This window comes from Pongo abelii, chromosome 3, assembly GCF_028885655.2.
Source record: "Pongo abelii isolate AG06213 chromosome 3, NHGRI_mPonAbe1-v2.0_pri, whole genome shotgun sequence".
NCBI classification, from domain to species: Eukaryota; Metazoa; Chordata; class Mammalia; order Primates; family Hominidae; genus Pongo; species Pongo abelii.
Window position 1 is genome coordinate 22,104,232 of NC_071988.2, and position 20,118 is coordinate 22,124,349.

At 33.9% G+C, this 20,118-nt stretch overlaps 1 long non-coding RNA gene across 1 annotated transcript in view; it reads left to right on the forward strand.

The window, feature by feature from the left end:
* The first annotated feature begins 2,086 nt into the window (after window positions 1-2,086).
* Window positions 2,087-20,118, forward strand: part of LOC129058925 (uncharacterized) — a 43,228-nt gene continuing 25,196 nt past the window's right edge. Inside the window, exons 1-2 of the long non-coding RNA XR_008524375.2 lie at window positions 2,087-2,174; window positions 7,669-7,762. This is a non-coding gene — a long non-coding RNA (uncharacterized LOC129058925). The remainder of the gene's footprint in view (window positions 2,175-7,668; window positions 7,763-20,118) is intronic.

The following is a 20,118-nucleotide window of genomic DNA, read 5'->3' on the forward strand; positions in this document are numbered from 1 at the left end:
AGGGTAGTTTCATCTCCTCATAAGTAATTATTGAAACTATTTCCAGCTAAAACAATTGTTGTTTTCAGCTGTGCTCTGCTAAGCCAAGTTGTCCCTGTATTCTACTTGTGTAAGTTGTTTATAAGAGAACCCCAATAGTAACTTTACACTATTTCATATTAAATTTTAACTCACTAGATTTAATTACAATGCTTCGTTCTGTCAAAATATTTTTAATTTTGGTTTCATCACCCAATGTATTTGTTATTTTACCCAAGTTTCATCTTATTGTCATATCAGATCACTTGGTCTTTCTAATGATTATTCAAGGTAGTGAATTTAAAATTTACATGAACAGAAAGCTTTTTGAAGTAAACTGTTACACAGTATTGTAATATATAAAGATTGCACTTGTCAGTATAATTTTATTTTGCAAGTTAAATTATTAATATTTATTTATTATGAAGTCCTTCATATTAGCTAAATGAGGCAGTTATTGTTGAACACAAAATTTTCAAATCAGTGTTTATGGATGACAGCTGATATCAGATCAATCTCATTATCTAATGTACTTGAATATTTTATTTTGGTTGCACAGTATTGTGAATATTGTCACTGAAACAGAAGTAGTTGCAGTAGTCTGTTTGGTTGGTTGATTTTTAACTCCATTGTCTTTGCAATCTCAAGATACCTTTTTTAAATGAAATATGATGTTTGAGAGAATATTAGAAATTTTTGTCTAAAGAAAAGTACAAATAATTTTTACAACTGTTCTCAATGACTTATTCAACAAATATTTTTTGAGAATCTCCTATATGACCAGCACTATTTTACCTGCTGTGGGCAGAGTGATGTATAATGGAAAAAAGTAACTGGCTCTTGGTACCTACATTCTAACGATGTGAGACAGAAAATAAACAATGCACATATAGATATGTGTGTATATGTGCACATAAATTGATGTAGTTCAGTGTGTGTATATATATATGCATATTGTATGTGTGTGTATGGGGATGTTATATTATAAAACCCAAACCTGCATCTGTGCAGTAGGATAGGGCTGGAGAAAAAATACACAGTTTATGGACTCTTCTCACTTTATACTCATGTCCACTAACTTGAACAATACTACTTGGTGGTTATACCACATTTCCCCAGTCCACTCTTCTACTTTTCTTGAGGACTATTTTTTGCACCTTCTTTTCTCTTCTCAATTGTGAACTGTTTTCCCATTCTCACTTGTAGCCAAGGACTGTGCTTCCTACTTCTCTGAGAAAATAGAAGTTATCAGATGACAGAATGTGTAGTGTGTCAATATCTGCTCACCTTTCAATTTTTGTTGTCACTATAGCCTGCGTATTTCATAGATGAAGCAGCCATGCTCCTATTTAATGCCAACCTATCTACTTGTTCCCTAGATTCCATCCCCTTTTGCCTATTCAAATACCTGTTTGCAGCAATCCTCCTTTATTTTTCCTGCGTTTGCTTTCTACTGGATTAGTTTCTCCCATCAGTCCTCCTTTTGATATCACTTCCTCAAATAGCTACTGCTTCATTTCTTAGCTCTCCTTTGAAACAGAATTCCTCAGAAGTATTTTCTATTCTCATAATCTCTAGTTCTTCTTCAATTTTTTAATTGCTTGATACCTTAGTCTTTTTCTAATGACTTTGGTTTTTTCGTTATGAAATATAACACAAGCAAAAAATTACCTAAAATAAAAGTTGATATTAATAGCTTAATAAATTATTAAAAACTCATATGAAAACCACCAAAATCAACAAATTGGATATTTCCAGCATCTCAAAAGCCCTACATTGGCTTCTTCCAAATTACTACCTACCTCATCTCTTCCAATAGGTAATCATTCTCTTGATCTTTTATATTATTTCTTCATTATATAGCTTATATACCAGTTATGCATCTGATATGGTTTGGCTGTGTCTCCACCCAAGTCTCACCTTGAATTGTAACTCCCATAACCCCCATGTGTTGTGAGAGGGACTCAGTGGGAGGTAACTGAATCATGGGGGCGGGTTGTTCGTATGCTGTTCTCGTGATAGTGAATAAGTCTCAGGATTTCGTTATAAAAGGCAGTTCCCCTGCACATGCTCTCTTGCCTGCTGCCATGCAACGTGTCTTTGCTCCTCCTTCACCTTCCGCCATGATTGTGAGGCTTCCCCAGCCATGTGGAAACGTGAGTCCATTAAACCTCCTTTCTTTTATGCATAACCCAGTCCCGGGTATTTCTTCATAGCTGTATGAAAAGGGACTAATACAGCATCTCTAAGCAGTTCAGTTTTATGTGTTCCTGAACTTCGTTTAAATGGAATTATGTAGTCTTTGTGTCTGTGCATTCTTTGTATCTGGTTTCTTTTACTCCACATAATGTTTGCGTGATTACCTGTGTTATGTGTACTAGTAGTTTGTTCATTTTCATTGCTGTGCATGGTATAAATGTACTACAGTTTGTTTTTCCATTCTGTCATTGATGGGATTTGGTTTGCTTTTATATTTTATTTTGAAAAATGCTATTATGAATGTTCTTGTACATGTCTCTTGATTTTTATGTATACACAGTTCAATGGCATATATGAGACGTAAAATTGCTGACTTATAGGGACACATATCTTCAGCTGTAATAATGTCACATTATTTTCCAAAATGTATTAATTTACAGTCTCACCCTCAGTACCTGAGAATTCCAGTTGTTCCACATGCTTGAAAAATTCTTAGCATTTTTAACCTTTTTAATTTTTTGTCATTCTGGTGGGCCTGTGGTAGTAATCCATTCATTTTAAGTTTACATTTATTTTATGACAAGGATAAACACTTTTTTTTTTTTTTTTTTTTTTTTTGAGACGGAGTCTGGCTCTGTTACCCAGGCTGGTGTGCAGTGGCGCGATCTCGGCTCACTGCAAGCTCCGCCTCCCGGGTTCACGTCATTTTCCTGCCTCAGCCTCCCGAGTTGCTGAGACTACAGGAGCCCGGCTAATTTTTTTTATTTTTAGTAGAGACGGGGTTTCACTGTGTTAGCCAGGATGGTCTCGATTTCCTGACCTCATGATCCACCCGCCTCGGCCTCCCAAAGTGCTGGGATTACAGGCGTGAGCCACCTCGCCTGGCCGGATAAACACCTTTTCAAATGGCAACTGGCTGTTGGGACACCACTTTTGTGAAGTAGCTGTTCAAGTCTCTTGCTTGTTATTTTTTGGTTGTCACTATTTCTTACTGTTTTGTGGAGGTTCTTTTACGTTATTCTGGATATTAGTTCTATGTCAGCTATATAGATGAAAATATCTTTTTCCAACTCATGCTGTCTTTTAACTTTCTTAATGATAATTTTCGTGAACGAAATATAGTTAAATTTATTAATACTTCTTTTACAAATAGAGCTTCTATATCTTATTAAAAACCTCCCAACTCAATGTTATGAAGTTATTCTCCTATATTATTTTCTACAAACATTATTTATTTTGCATTTTATATTTAGATCTTTATCCAAAAATTTATATTTGTTGATCATGTGAAGCATATGTTAGCTTATATTTTTTTTCTCCATGTAGGCATCCAATAATCTTTCCCCAGATATCCACCTGGCTAACTCCCTCTCTTGTTTCAAGTCTCTGGTCTCATGTCATCTTATCAATAAGGCCTTCCCTGACCACCCTAATCAAAATTGCAGCCTATATCCATCCTTCAAACACTGCCCCAGTCTCTGGCACTGTATTCTCTTATGATAAACTGTACAATTTGTTTATTATCTGTTTCTTCATTCACATGTAAGCTCCATGAAGGAAAAAAATCTGTGTCTGTTTTGTTCACTGATATATGTCAAGTACCTAGATGGTGCCTGGACCGGAAAAGGTGCTTAACTGATACTTGAACTATGTGAGTGAATAAAACAATGCACAAAAATAGGAGAAAATACTTTGTTCAAGTCAGTGCCTACACTTGTTCATGTAACTGTATGATTTATTGTATTGATGGTATCCAATATATGAAATTTTGAAATATGGTGCATTTGAGCATGTGCACTATTTTATTTATTTATTTAAAGCCTTTAAAATAATTAAATATTTTAAATGAATGTTTAATAAAATATTTTGGAAACTCTGAAGCTGCTCTGTGGACATCTAGGTTCCTTTGAAATATCCATTCATTCAACAAATATTCACAGAGCACCCACTAGGTGCCAGGAAATGTATGAAAAGCCCTGTGGAATAAGACTGAAGTTGTCCTTGCCTTCAGGCAACTTGCAATTTCCTAAGAACACAGTTTAAAACCACAAAACTAAGGTATTTAAATTTAATTCCAATCTTTGTGATTCAGGTTAAGTGGCTCCAGCAATGTAAGATTAGTGTCAGAGAAGGCCTAAAGAAATCATCAATGAAAGTTATTTTGACCATGAGATGAGGCCCTGGATCAGGTCAAGATCCACCCAGGACTGGACTTAGTGTCTAGGTCAGCCTGTGACCTACATGGCTTTAAGTAAGTTTCCTGAGGGTGGGTTTTACAGGACTTAAAGGTCTCCTGGGTAACCTTTAAGAGAAGGTCATAGAAGGAGCATTCACATGGAAGCAAAGACTTATTTTGAGTTTTAATTCACTCAATTGTTATATTATTCATTCATTCATCAAATATATATTGCATCTGCATCTTTTCAGGGTGAGGTAGGCTCTATTGTTACTCTCATAAATACTCAGAGATGTTTAAAAAAACTTGCCCAAATCTATAACATTTTTAGGTGGCAGACCTGGGCTTCATTCTTTGGCACTCTGGTCAGAGATCAAAATCTGGGCCCCTCCTTTATTCATTAACTCATTAACTGACCAATTAATTCCTTTGTCTAGCAGCTACTTAGTGAGTGCCTACTATGTTCCAGGAATTATGCTAAGAGCTGGGATAATGGGTGAACAGGGCAAAGGCTTTTCTGATCTTTTATGAGCTGATGGCCAAGCGATTACCCAGATGCAATGTGTTTTATAATTATGCTTGGACTTTCTTTATGACAGGTTTATTTTGAGCATCTAAATGACATACAAATTTGGGAGCATTTTTGTAAGCCACAAAGTTCTCTACAGTCAGCAGTTTATCATAATTATTATTTATTCAAAGGTTATATGATTCAATAATAATATTAAAAATTATTCTCACAATTTGACATTCCTTCTATAATTTTTGTTTGCTCTCTTCCTTTCTCCTTTATGTGAGTAAAAACAAATATTTACAAGGTGACATAATTTAAATGAGCCCCAGCTATAGGAATTTGAATTTCTAAAATTTATTTAGAAAAGTAAATTTAACAATAGTTCTCTTAGTTTACTTAAAACATCATTTAATGTATAAAAGTATTGGATTTGCACATATGTTTTCAAGGATATACTGTATATGTTTGCACTAACTGGTTGCGGTGCTTATATTGAAGCCATTTTTAAAAAATGAAACAACAGACCAAAAATACCACTTTATCCCAAAAGACTCAGGCATTTCTGTCCTGAGTTTTGATTTCTTGATTGCTGCCACATTAAAAATTTTTGAAAAAATTAGGAATATGTATTTTAGTAAATTATGTATCAAGTACATAAAATCTGGAAACAGATGGTAAGGCTTATTAGCTATATGACCTTGGGTGGGTCATTCAACTTCCCTGTTGTTGATTCTCCTTATTTGTAAAGTGGGAATGATCATAACAAACTATTTCTCAGTGTTGTTGTGAAGCTCAAGTGAGTCAGTATAAATCAACTGCTTATAACTAGGTCTGCTGTCTGGTAAGTTGTTGTTTCTATTTCTGCTAAAAAGAAACCTTAAATCTTTTTGAAAAAGAAAGAAAGGAGGGAAAGGAGGAAGGGAGGAAGGGAGGGAGGAAGGGAGGGAGGGAGGGAGGAAGAAAAGAATCATTATTAGATTTGGAAAACCTGACTGTAGTCAATTCTTTTCTCAGAGTTTTGATTGTTAAATGTCATTTCTGTTGTCAGAAAAAGAGCGAGCGAGAGAAAGAATAGCTACATGTGATTATCCAAAGCTGAAAGCCAAGCGTAAGTTAGATAGCAGCCATAAATGCAATGCCCAGTTTTGAAGAGGAGCTTAAAACATAAGTCAGTGTCTGGACACATTTGTTAAATTGTCCTCAGCATTTCCATGTAGATCCTATTATTTCTACAAATTCCTTCATAATATTGCACTTTTTGTCATGATGAACACAAACCTCTCTTATCTCAGAAGTGGGGTTTTCCAGCTGTTGGACTGAGGAAGCTCTATTCTTATGAGTTTCATATGGAAGCAGTGATAAGAAAGACAACACTGTGGTATTTTAACTAGCTGCTCTGATGAAAAGCTTCCATTGTCAGGTGGTGTAACACCAATTGTTAATTTTAATCAAAGGGAATCTAATAGCTTAATGAAATCATTGACATTAGATGTTCCTGGCCCTCCAGCAAATTGCTGACCATATTATGGAAGTTTATTTTTCACATATTAAAGTAATTTTACTGCAGAACCCAGCAAACTTATTTATCAATTTTTTTGTTTTGTATTAAAGAAGCCCTTAATTCCTATTTCATTATGCTCTATGTAGCTGCTTTGTAGGTGAGAGAAATACCATGTTTTTAACCTCTTAATTGATGTAAATCTTTGGCAAAATTCTATGGTCATACTGTTTCCTGCATTTTCCATCTGAGGGGACAAAATGTATTTTTGTTTCCTAATATTTAGATATTTGTGAAGAGTCTTGATCAAACCACCTTTTGTTTTACATGATAATTATATAAAATTATTGGTTATTGATTGATCACTCTATCAGCTCTCATCCTGTGTGGTATCTTACAAATCACTCCTAGGATAGTTTCCATAACCTCAAAATGTAAAGTGGTTACTAATGAGCCTTCTAGCAGTCAAACAATAGGAGATTTTGAAATTCTGCTGTAAGAATTAAAGACCATAAAATGTAATTCTTAATTTTTAAACATAATTTAAAACATATTTATATTCATCTGCTTCTATATTCTATGCATGTGTGTGTGTATATATATATATATATATCACAATTTTCAGTTATAGGAAATTGTGGGCAGCTGATCAACTGTTATTAATCATAGCTATTTCTTGAACCAGATAATTTAGCCTCTGTTAATAGCATATAGTGTATTGATCTCTTAGTTAATTAATGATACATTTTGAGTGACAACTATATTAAAGGAAATGTGTTTGCTTTATTTGTGTTATTATTATCTTTCCAATAAAATTATGAAGTCTTTGTAACCGGGAAAATGGCATTTATTATTTTTATATTCCTCCTCCTAAGAACTACATGCTTATGAAATCCCTGATGATTGTATTAGTTATTTATTGATGTGTAGCAACTTACCTCAAAACTTAGTAGCTTAAAACAACTATAATTGTTTATTATGTCTGTGGTTCAGAATTCAGGAATGGTTTCACTGGTGTTTCTAACTCAGGATTCTCACAAGGTTGCGGTCACAAGTAGCGGGGGGGTTTCAGTCTAAAGGCTTGACTGGGACTAGAATTTGCTTCCAAGGTAGGTTAATTATATTACTGACAAGTTAATACTGGGTTAGTGGCCGGACTCAGTTCTTCATGTAAGGCAGTCCATAGGGATGTTTAAATCTTCATGGTGAAGGTAAAGAATCCCAAGAGACTGAAGTTGAACTTTTATGTCTTTTATGACCTAGCCTTGGAAATCACATGCTGTCATTTCTGCGATTGGTCATAACCAGTTCTGATTCCATGTTAGAGGAGACTACATAAGGACACAGGTACCAGAAGGTAAGGACCACTGGGGGTTCCCTGAAAGGATGGCTACCTTACTGATTGATAGAGTTGTCTCCACTACTCAGAAGTCAACAATCTGTACTTGCTAACTCTTACCTGACATCCATTACCATAAAAATGATTCAGATAAAGATATCAGAAAAACTGATTATTTTAACATAGATGACTTAAGGTTTCATAACTCTCAACCATATTTGTTGTCTGTAAGAGAAAATTCAAATTATATTGGCTTAAACAAGGAGGGAAGTTGTTGATTTACACAATGCAAAAGATTAGAAATAAAGTGGACTTAATGTAGGTACTCAACAATGCCATGAAATACCTACTACATGTTTTGTCTCCTTGTTACACCCTCATCCTAAAATGGATTCCTTTCATGGTAGTGAAATGGCTGCCAAATACTCCTGGTAGTTTCTTTTGTATCCATGTTATTAGTTTAACAGTAGTTTTCTGACTGAACCATCCTTATGGCCATGGCAAAGGAACTATCCTGAATGCATAGGTCATTTGAGACCCACCCAAAAAGCAACGGTGCTACAAGATAGGGAAAGGATGAAAAAAAGAAAATACTGGGAGGAACTACAGTGTCTTCTACAGGGACAGATATTCATATTTGTTAAAATTGGTAGCCCTGATTAAGCTAACCAGATATATATGCTGTACCAAAATAAGGATATTTTATACTGCCCTTCTCTTCTTTCTGTAAAAACAAAGCAAATTCTTCAAAATTTTGATGTCTCTCCTAAATATCTCCTAAAGGATACATTGTTCTTTTTAGTCACTTTATTAAAATTCAGATATAACTTTATATATTTGCAATGCTAATACCTCGCTTTCAAAGTAAGTCACCACTTAAATAAGGTTTCAGTTATTTGAGATTTGCATATTTGGGCAGCAGTGATTCTGGTTACTTGCCAATGAACAAGAAAGTTTGAAAATAGACTCAATATTTGGGCCATAATTGTAATTAATTAATTCACTTGTCGTTCTCTACCAATAGACTATAAGCTTCTTAAAGTCCTGTACTATACCTTTTCTTTTTCTCTTCCCAGTATCTATTGTGTGCCTGGAACACAGATGAAAGTCAATAAATAATTAAAGAGTAGATGGGTGAAATTTGAGGCTACATTAATACTATTCTAGCACCCAGTCCAGTGTTTGATGCTTCAGGTAGTCAGTAAATGATGTCCATCTGCTTTAGAGAATTTCATACACATCACATTAAAGACTAACAATTGCAATTTCAACCTGCATCACTTTTCATTTTCTAGGCCATATGAGAATCTCTGTCAACAGCTTGCAGATTTCTCTGATTGAAAATCCCATATGTTAGAATAAAATAGACCTGAGTTCAAATCTTTACTTTGCTCCTTAGTAGCTGTATGACTTTTTGACTAATTTGATAACCTCCATAACTCAGAGTTTTCTCTAGAACAGATAATGATTATAGTGTCTACCTCATAGAAGTGCCAAAAAGTTAAATGAGATAATGGACTGTGTTAGTTTGTTTTTGCATTTCTATAAAGAAATACCTGAGACTGAATAATTCATAAAGAGAAAAGGTTTAATTGGCTCATGGTACCACAGGCTGTACAGGAAGCAAGATGCTGGCCATCTGCTCAGCTTCTGGGGAGGCCTCAGGAAACTTTCAGTCATGGCAGAAAGCAAAGGGGAAGCAGGTATGTTTTACTTGGCAGGAGCAGGAGGAAGACAGAAAGGGGGAGAGGTGCTACATACTTTTAAACAAAAGTAAAGATCTCATGAGAATTCTATTACTAGAACAGCACTAGGGGGATGTTCTAAACCATTAGAAACTGCCTCTATGATCCAATCACCTCTCACTAGGCCCTGCCTTCAGCATTGAGAATGACAGTTCAGCAAGAGATTTGGGTAGGGACACAGATCCAAACCATAGTATGGACATAAATCTCCAAGAGCAAAGTTCCTCATACATAGTATGCTAATTAAGCATCAGCTATTGTTATTCATATGTGGAGATTTTGCCCCTATCTCCCATAAAATACAAGGAGATTTCACATCAAAATTCAAAGTTTCGTGAAACTTAGAATCGCATTGGAAACCTTCTTGGCATCACCAGTATTTTACTCATGGGAAATTGGGTACTGCAGAGCAGAGGAGTGGAATGTAGTATAAAATATTAGTAAAGAGCAAGCACTTTGAATTCAAATAGGTCTGATTTGGTTACTGATGTTGCCACTTCTTACCTGTGTGACCTTGAGCAACTTACCTTACCTCTTGTGTTGGTTATCTATTGTCACATAACAAATAAACAAATTTAGTGGCTTAAGAAAACATACATTTATTATCTTGCAGTTTCTCTGGGTCAAAGAGTTGGGGCATTTTTACTGGGTCCTCCGCCTAGTGCCTCAGAAAGCTGCAACTCACGTTTAAATCAAGTTTGGGTTCTCATGAGAGGCTCAGCTGGGAAACACTCCATTTCCAAGCTCCCTCAGGTTGTTGGCAAAATTAATTTTCTCATGCCTGTAGTATTTATGGCAACTTGCATCTACAAAGCCACCAGTAGAGAAATTGAGTATGTTAGCAAGATGGAGCATTATGTAATAAATTGTAATCATGGGAATGATTCATTACGTTTGACGTGTTCTGTTGGTTAAAAACAAGTCACAGGTCTCGATCACAATGAAAAGGAGGGGATTATACAAGATACAGGCACCAGGAAGCAGGGAAGGAATGTAAGGGCCACCCTAAGATTTATCCACTGCTCCCTAAGCTTTCATTTCTTCTTTTGTATAATGAGTAAAAATAGTACCAACCATGTACAGTAATCCATACAAAGTGCTTAGCATTCTGCTTGGCACTTGATGACAGCTTATATATTGGTACAATCTATTAGTTGCTTATTAGGTAAGGGTAAAAATGAATAATTAGCCAGAGTGAGCTATCGAAAATCAGGACTACTTGCAGGTAATTCATCCTCATTGCTCCTACAAGCGCCTAAATTTAAGGTATTTCTGTTTCTGTTACGTGACACTTCTCAACATTGCTGTTATTTTTGATGCCACAAAGCCCTTTTCTTCACACTTCAGTGATACAGGCTTGACTTTTATTCCCTCAGAATCAGATTTTCTAGGCTAATAACTATATTGATAAATTAATTTTTGATAATAGGTAAAAGCCAGAGAAATACTTTGTCTTTTCTCCATCCCTTCCTCTCAAATGTAAAGCATACTTTAAACAGTGCCGTATATGAAACAAACACTTTTAGGGTAGAATTTGACAATTCACAAATTGCTGTAGCATACTTTACTGAGCTTTTGAGACGCTAAGTAGTCTTCTCTCTTTTCTGCAACTATACTACTGTAACACTCACTTGGAGATTCTCAAAAATATATGCCAAATTAAATTTTAACTAATGTCTATTTCAGAGTTTGTCCCTATGCTAACTTTAACATTTAAATAAATTAGTATAATAAGAATTTTGAACCAAGGGGGAAAATATCAAGAAGTTTCATTCATCACAGTTGGGTAAAAGATTATTTAGAGATAAGCATTTGGGCTAATTCGAATCATACTAAGTAGGTAGAATCATTACATTGACTCCCAAGTTTAGCCTGGTTTGTGGTATAAAGGAGGTTCACAGCCTTATTCACAAGCATGAATAATCTACATTGGAATTTATTTATTTAAAAGCCAGACTAAAAATATAATGAAGTACTAGACTACATCATTACACCATAATCAACCACAAACAATAATAAAACTGAACAAAACATATAAATTACTGGGTTTGAGGCTTTGCACAATAGGCAGCACAAGACAATGATCCCTGAAAAGTAAAAATGTATAAAGGGAACTGCATGATTTCTGTGGTTATTTGCCGGAAACAAATCCCCAACAATGGTATGAGGAGGGAGAATCCAAGAAAAGAAGAACAGTTTCTGCTGAGCTAAAGAAGCTAAGATCTAAGTATAGGAACCCTCCCTGAAGCAGTTGAAGTCTGAAAGAAAAGACATTGGGGCAAAGAGGCTGTTTATGATAAATACAAATCTGTGAAGGCAAGGGCTCCTCATGAGTTCCTGATTGAGGCTCATTTGCACATACACAGAAGAAAACTACCCAGGTCTACCAGGGAGCAGCTGCTATGGATTTTATAGCAAAACAGAGATATCAAAGTTTGAATAGTGCTAAGGAATATTAGAGTTCTGGCCTATGTAGAGTAGAAAAATCTCATTAACACTTTTGAATATAACTGAGATACCAAAGTAAGGCCCCTTAGGAGAGACTTCCCCTCAAAAATAAAGTCCACACATTAGAGTTAGTTCTACTCTGTAGCAGCCTTAAACAACCCCAAATCAAGTTCTGATGACAACTTTAGAATTGATAGTTTGGAGGTAGGATCTAATTTAGAAGGACTAAATAAATGTCTTTAGTTTTTTACAGATCCATCTAAAAACACACAAAATCAAGCCTACACAGTTTACAGGGGGGGGAAAGCCTATACAATTTCAGCCTCTAATTGAAATGCTTATTAAAACAAAAACAAAACAAAAATAAATACCCTTCAGAGGAAAGTAATAGAAACCAGAATCTCTACAGCATTACTGACAATGTCTAGTATGCAATAAAAATAGCTAGACATGCAAAGAAACAGAAAAATGCAGCTCAGCTTTAAGTAAAGAAAAACAAACAAGACATTAGAAATCAAATTCAAGATGTCCAGGCCGGGCACAGTGGCTCACGCCTGTAATCCCAGTGCTTTGGGAGGCTAAGGTGGGCGGATCATGAGGTCAGGAGTTCAAGACCATCCTGGCCAACATGGTAAAACCCCGTCTCTACTAAAAATACAAAAATTAACTGGGCATGGTGGCGCGTGTCTCTAATCCCAGCTCCTCGGGAGACTGAAGCAGGAGAATTATTTGAACCAGGACCCAGGAGGCAGAGATTGCAGTGAGCCGAAATGGTGCCACTGCACTCCAGCCTGGGCTACAGAGTGAGACTCCATCTCAAAAAAAAAAAAAAAAAAAAATCAAATTCAAGATGTCTTGATATTGGAGTTAGCAGACAAATACTGTAAAGCAACTAATATATTTTCAAAGAATTAATGAAATATGTTCAAATAAGTAATAGAAAATATGCCTAAATGCATAAATATATAGGCAATCTTAGCAGAGAATTGAAACTACGCAAAAAACAAAACCAAAATTCTGGAACAAAAAAATACATTAACTGAAGTGAAAAATTAACTGGATGGGTTGATAGCAAATAGGATATGGAAGAATACACAGTCAATAAATTTGGAGACAATTAAATAGAAGTTGTTTAATTTGGAAAAGAAAGGGGAAAATTTAAAGAACGTTGAAAGATGTACAAGGATCTGATGGACAATATTAATTGGAGTCACAAGCATTACAGTTTTCTAAATATGATGAAAGACCTCACTGAGGCACATCAGATTTACTAAAATCCAAACAGAAAGAAAAAGTTTTGAAATCAGCTAGAGATCAAAGATGTATAACACACAGGGAACAATTATAAAAATAATTATTAGCTTTTCACAGGAAACAACAGACTCTAGAAGACCATGAATGACATATTTAAAATGTTAAAAAATGCAAAAACAAAAATAGACTCTTAATGTATACTTGAATTGGCAAAAATACACTTTAAAAATAAGGATAAAATAAAGACATTTTCAGATTAATAAAAACCTGAGACTGTGTATCACCAGCAGACTAACACTACAAGAAATGCTAGAGAATATTCTTCAGGGAGAAGAAAATAATATCAAATGTAAAAATTACCTCTAGAGGTAGGAAAGAGAACCAAAATGGGAAAATATAAAAGAAAATATTATTTTTCTTGTCATAAGTTAATGTAAAAATAATATTAAAGGCAGAGTTAAAATGCACATCAAGGTAAATAAATGACAGCAATGGTACAAGGAAGCAAGGGTTACATTTGTGAAGTAGAAACTGTGAAGTGTAAAATGCAAAATGGGAAGTTTATTAGTTATTAGTAGTAATTAGTGATGTAATGAAGGGTGTGAAGTATGTGGGAAGTGTGAGGTGTGAAGTGAGAAAATATTAACTCTAAATACATTTTGATATGTAAAGAATGGATACTATAAATACATTAACTAAAAATAAAATAATTGTAGCTAATAAGCCAAAGAGGTCATGAAACATAACCAAATAATTCAAAAGAAGGCACACAGGAAGAAAATAGAATCAAAGGTCAGGTGAGAGAAACAGAAAAATAATAGCATGAATGTATAGACTTAAACCTAACCGTATTTATGAATACACTAAATCAAATTATTTAAATATTCTAATTAAAAGCAAAGTTTATCAGAGGGGATAAAAAATAAGTCTCAGCCAGAGTTTATCTGTCGGAAATGTACTTTAAATACAAAGATGTACATAGATTAAAAATCAAAAGACAGAAAAAATATACTCTGGGAACACAAATCAAAAGAAAGCTATGCTGGGTATATTAACATCAGACAATAAAGGCTTAAGGACTATAAATATTAATAGAGATAAAGAGGAACATTTTACATTAATGAAAGGGGCAGATGTACATCAGGAAGACATAATACTAAAGATGTATACACCAAATAATAGAACTTTAAAATTAATGAAGCAAAAATTGACAGAAGCAAATGGAAAAATAAGAAATACATAATAATAGTTGGAAATGTAAACAACACTCTCTCATGATGATGAAACAAGTAGAAAAAGTTTTGGAAGAATATAGAAAATTTGAGCAACACTGTTCACCAAGTTAATTGACATTTACCGAGCACTATACACACAACTGCAGAATAAACATTCTTTTCATATTGATATATAATGTTCATAAAAATGTACCACACAATGAGCCACAAACTGCTTCTCAATACATTTCAAACAATTGAAATCTTATGATATTTGATGTTAGACAACAGTAAAATTAAATTCAATACCAGTAAAAAGAATATATCAAAAAATCTTGAAATATCTGAAAATTAAATAGCAAACTTCTAAATATCTCATGGAGAGCAGAAGAAATCAGAAGATAAATCAGAACATATTTTAAACTGAATGATAATAAAACAAATCAAAACTTGAGGGAATGCTCTAAGCAGAGCTTAGAGTAGAACTTTAAGTATTAAATGTGTAGTTGAATGAAGAAAATTTTAAGTTAATGATCTAATTTTCTACTTTGAAAAGTTAGAAACAACAATAAATTCAACACAATAAGCAAATTAAAAAAATCAATGAATTAGAACAGGCAAACAATAGAGAAGATTAATAGCCAAGCATTAGTTCTTTGAAAAGGTTCCTAAAATTGAGAAATACCTGACTGGAATTATCAAGACAAAAAGGAATAAAATACAAGTCATCAATGTTATAAATGAAAAACGAGATATTATTACGCATCATACAGACATTAAAAGGAATATGGGAAATAAATAATATGAAGAATTTTATGCTGATAAATTCAATAACTTGGTTGAAATGGTCACATACCTTAAAAAATACATTTTACCTTAACTGATATAAGATGAACTAAAAAATCTGAGTAATTGTATATCTGAATGTATAATAAGATATATTATATATGTAATAAGATATATAAAATTTGAATCTATAATAAGAAATATAAACCCAAGGAAAATTTAGGGTCCAAGTAATTTTACTGGTAAATAGTATAAACTGTTTATAGAATAAATAATACCAATTTTATGGAACAATAATAACAAAACTTTCAGAAAACAGAGATAAGTAGAATGCTTTTCAACAAATTTTATAAGGTGAGCATAAGCGTGATATCCCAATTTGACAATATATTACTAAAAAAGAAAAGTACATATTAATATCACTCATGAACATAGGCACAAATATTCTCAACAAAATATTATCAAATTGAAAATAGCAATCTTTTAAAAAAGGATAATATATCATGACCAAGCGGAGGCAAGTTTGGTTTAAGCATTAAAAAGAATATCAATCAATGCAATCCCCCATAACAGATAAAAAAGAAAAAAATATAATTATATCAGATGTTTATGTTATATAAATACAGATATATAAATGTGTAATTATAACGATGCAAAAATAATAGTTAATAAAATTCAACACCTATTCAAGTTTAAATATATCAGTCAACTAAGGATAGAAGAAAATTTTCTGAGTTAATAAGAAGCACTTCAAAATTCTAAAACTGCTGTCATGCATAATGGTACAACACAAAAAAAATTTCTCTCTACAAATGAGAACAAGACAAGAATGTCTGTTCCGTTAAATATAATGCTGGAAGTCCTTGCCAGTATGACAAGAAAAAGCTAAAGTGACATACGTGTACCAGTTTGGAAGGAGAAATGTAAAATTGCCTTCATTTACAGACTATGTAAGCAAAAGAAAATATTAGGGAATCTTAAGCAATCTATAAAAAATTTTCTGGACTTGACAAATGAATTTAGCAAGGTTTAGGATACAAAATTTATAACAAAATCAATTAAATGTCTATTATATTTAAAAAATAAAATAATGACATAACAACAATAGCAACAGCATGAAAATACCTAGAAATGAATGTAACAAAAGGCTTGAAAGATGACAATATTGAAACTGACAAAGAAATTAGAAAATGGAGAGGGACATCATATTAATGAATTGGAAGATTCTGTATTTTTAAGATGTCAGTTCTTCCCAAATTGAACTCTAGTTTGAATGCAATCCCCATCAAAATCCCAGAAAAATTTTTTAAAAATAGGCATTGTTAGGTTGATTCTGCAATTTATTTCAAGAAGTCAAACGCTAATACTTCTAGAAGAAAATATAGAAGAGAATGTTCATAACCTTGGGAAAGGCAAAGATTTCGTGGATAGTAAATAAAAAGCACTCACTATAAAGCATGTTGCATGAAGCTTAATCTAAAGTAAAACTTGTTTTTAAAAATACAGTATTAAGAATAAAAATTAAGCTACAGACTGGGAGAATAATTAAAATGAATAATTCTGACAAAAACTTCTATCCAGGATATATGAAAGCCTTTTACAACTTATTAATAAGAAGCTAGCAAATTAATTAAAAATGAGTAAAAGGACTTGAATAAGCTTTTTATATAAACTCTTTAAACACCTTTGTATACAAAGGTATCCAAATAGCCAGTAAGTCATGAAAAGTTGCCCAGTATTACCAGGCATCATAAAACACAAATTAAACCATTATAAGAGAACATTTCACTTAGTAGTGTGGCTAAAATTCAAATGAACATGAATATCAAGTATTGGCAAGAATGTGAAGCAAATGGAATTCTCATTCTTTGTTGATTAGATTGTAAGATATTATTGAGAAATAATTATTCAGTTTTTATAATAGAAAGCAAACATTACCTTGTGACCTACCAATTTCACCCTTAGGTGTTTATTTTTGAAAGCATAGGCCCACAAAAAGACTTGTACACCAATGTTCACAGTAATTTTATTCATAGTTGTCAAAACTGGAAGGTAATATTCATTAATAGGTAAATATATAAACAAGTTGTGGTATTTTAATACAATGAAATTTTGCCCAGACACATACAGGAACAGGTTACAGATGTAACAAATCTGAGAAATGACACACCACCACCTCTCTCCTGTTCCACTGGTCACAGAGATTGAACTTGTTGTGTGGGAGCAAACTACAAACAAAAGAATGAAGGCTGTGAATACCAGGAGGTTGTGATGATTTTGTCGGTTGGTTGCCATAGACATTTTTAAGAGGCAGTTATCTGATGAATATCTGGCGGTGAATTGGACTATGGGATGTCTGGAGTGAGATAGGCAGGAAACTTAACTTGCATGTGGCAGAAATCAAACTATCATTTTATCCAAAATAAATTGTAAAGCAACTCATCTGCAGCAATGAAACTGAAAATAATGTTGGATAAAACTCCTTCAAAAGGACTCAGTTTTGGAATCAAGACTAGGAAATACATGGTCCTCTTGTGTCCAAAGGTATCCAATTGGCTTGGCTCATTGCTGTATGTCTGTTGATGTTGATAGATAATTTGCAAATTGTGTTGTCAACACAACATTTAATCTGCTCTGAGCAGCTCATAAACAACAGTTTGATTAATTCTTTCAGTCCATGTCTTCTGGACAAGATTTACAGGGCTCTGCTCATTTGGATGAAAAATAGAGAAAGACAAGCTGTCAGTAGAAGGGGAGGGGAAAATGAGAAGATTTCCTTTTCTCTTATTTTGGTTGAAGTTTAGAAGTGTTTTGAAATCATGATTCTTTAAATGTTTGGTTTTTGAAAGGAAGGATTTCAAAGTGAAATGCAGCAATTGGCATGAGACAAGACTCGGTGTCGAGGTGGCAAAAGTTAGGACAGACAGAGGCAGGTTGGCTGTGGAATATTGTAGGGAGGGAAGAGTAAGTCAAGCCTAAGGCAGGAGATGACTTTCTGAATTACCCAATTAATTCCAGAAACCTGTTGGATGATTATAACTCAGAGAGCTTGCCATCTATGCTCTCTATGGAATAATAAAGTATTGTGATGAGAATTTTGTTCAACAAGCACATCTTGGAAAAAATAGAATTAAAAAGAGGCTATCAATCAGTGACATGAATATAAAGGTAAATGTTGTATTATTAATAGTACTGAACAGTAATGAGAGACAGAGAGAAAGAGATTGAGTCCGTTGTCTTTTTCTTGTATTATTACATGCCAGTTTTGTTCCTAAGTCCCCAAATCTGTTTAGTTGAGTGGTTTCTATTAATTTTGGCTTTGAAATAACTTTCCATTGAAGCATGGCTTTTAATCAGCACCTCTCTACCTGTGTTGATTTATCCTAGCCAAGATAAGTGAATAGAGTTCTAAAACGCTGTTTATGAATACCCTTATATCACTTTGAAACATGAGGATCATCCAGGAGCTTAGGCATAAAAACCTGGAAATAAATGTCATTTGGAATAAGGTCCTTTCATAGCAATTATGACACAAGATGTACAGACAGTCTGTGGCTGATAGGGAAAAAAGATCCAAGAAAATAGCTATCTAATAATTTCAGGACTATCAGAAATGTAAATAACCCAACACCACAATTCCTCCTTGTATTTGTCCCCTTTTATGCCTGTCTCCTCTCAAAGGGATAAATATGATTTTTATGAGCTGTATTTTGGAATGCACACATTTGCAGTGATCATGCCAAGTGTTTCTTTTGTTGTTCACATCTGCATCTTTCGATATGATGAAGAGTCAACAAGAAAGTAGATTTGGTTTTGTTCCTTTGACAAATAAAGTTCACTTTGGGACACCATTGGAGACAAGGGAGAGAAAACAACATTGCATCCATACCAGAAAAACCAAAGCTGAATTTTCTATTAGTGGCGGTTATAAGTTGTAACTTATATGTGACGGTCTTTGGAAATATTAACCCAGATTCAGAAATGAGTAATTATATTGACCTTGACATCTGTCCTCATTACCTTGTTCCCAGCTCACACAATTAGTTTAGCTGAGAATGTCATCAAAACCCTGCGTTTTAGATCTATTTCTAGCAAGAAACTCCTTCAAATCATTGCCCCATGAAAATTACAATATTAAGGACACAAAGGTATATGTGTATCTAATTGCAGTAATTGTGTTGAGAAAGAATTCACATAAATCTCCTTTAGGGGCTTCATTCTGTTTGATGGACTTCATGTACTCTCTTAAAACTGAAATAATTTCAAAGCATTGTTCCACAAAAGATTATCAGCAATTATTGTATGTGAAAAGAGAAAGGGCAAAAGAGAACACTTGGAGAGGTTCATATTGTGAAATAAACTTCAGGCTTTTAACTTGAGGATGGCAGAGGCTGACTAAACCCTTGTAATTCTGGAACTCCCTGTTCACTGTGCTCACTCCCACTCCCACCCCTCAGACCTCAATTTCTTGGGAGCATTGTTGTTGTACAAGCAATATGCTGACAGAGTTTAAATGTAACACTACCCTCCTGAAAAATGAGGGAACCACGTACTCATACAAAGAAGAAAATACCTAGTAATTTTCAATCTCCTAAAAATAGTAATAATAGTCTATTGGGTTTATTTCATGATTATAAAAGCCTAATAATCTATAATAGCTGAAAGCAAGCGTGATTTATTAGGGTCTCTCACAGACAGAAGATAAACCCATAATGTGCAGGCAAACATTTTTTTAAAGGATTGTGCTAAAAAGAAAATAGACAACAGCTTGCTTACTCTGTAGCTCCAGAAAGTGATGATTTGAGGCTCCGAAATATCAGAGTTGATGAATGGGAGAAGCAAAATTATAACTGTTGTTCCATGGTGAGATAAACTTTCACCTCCGTGAAGAAAATATAGATTGCTGAAACGGATTGCAAGCAATCAG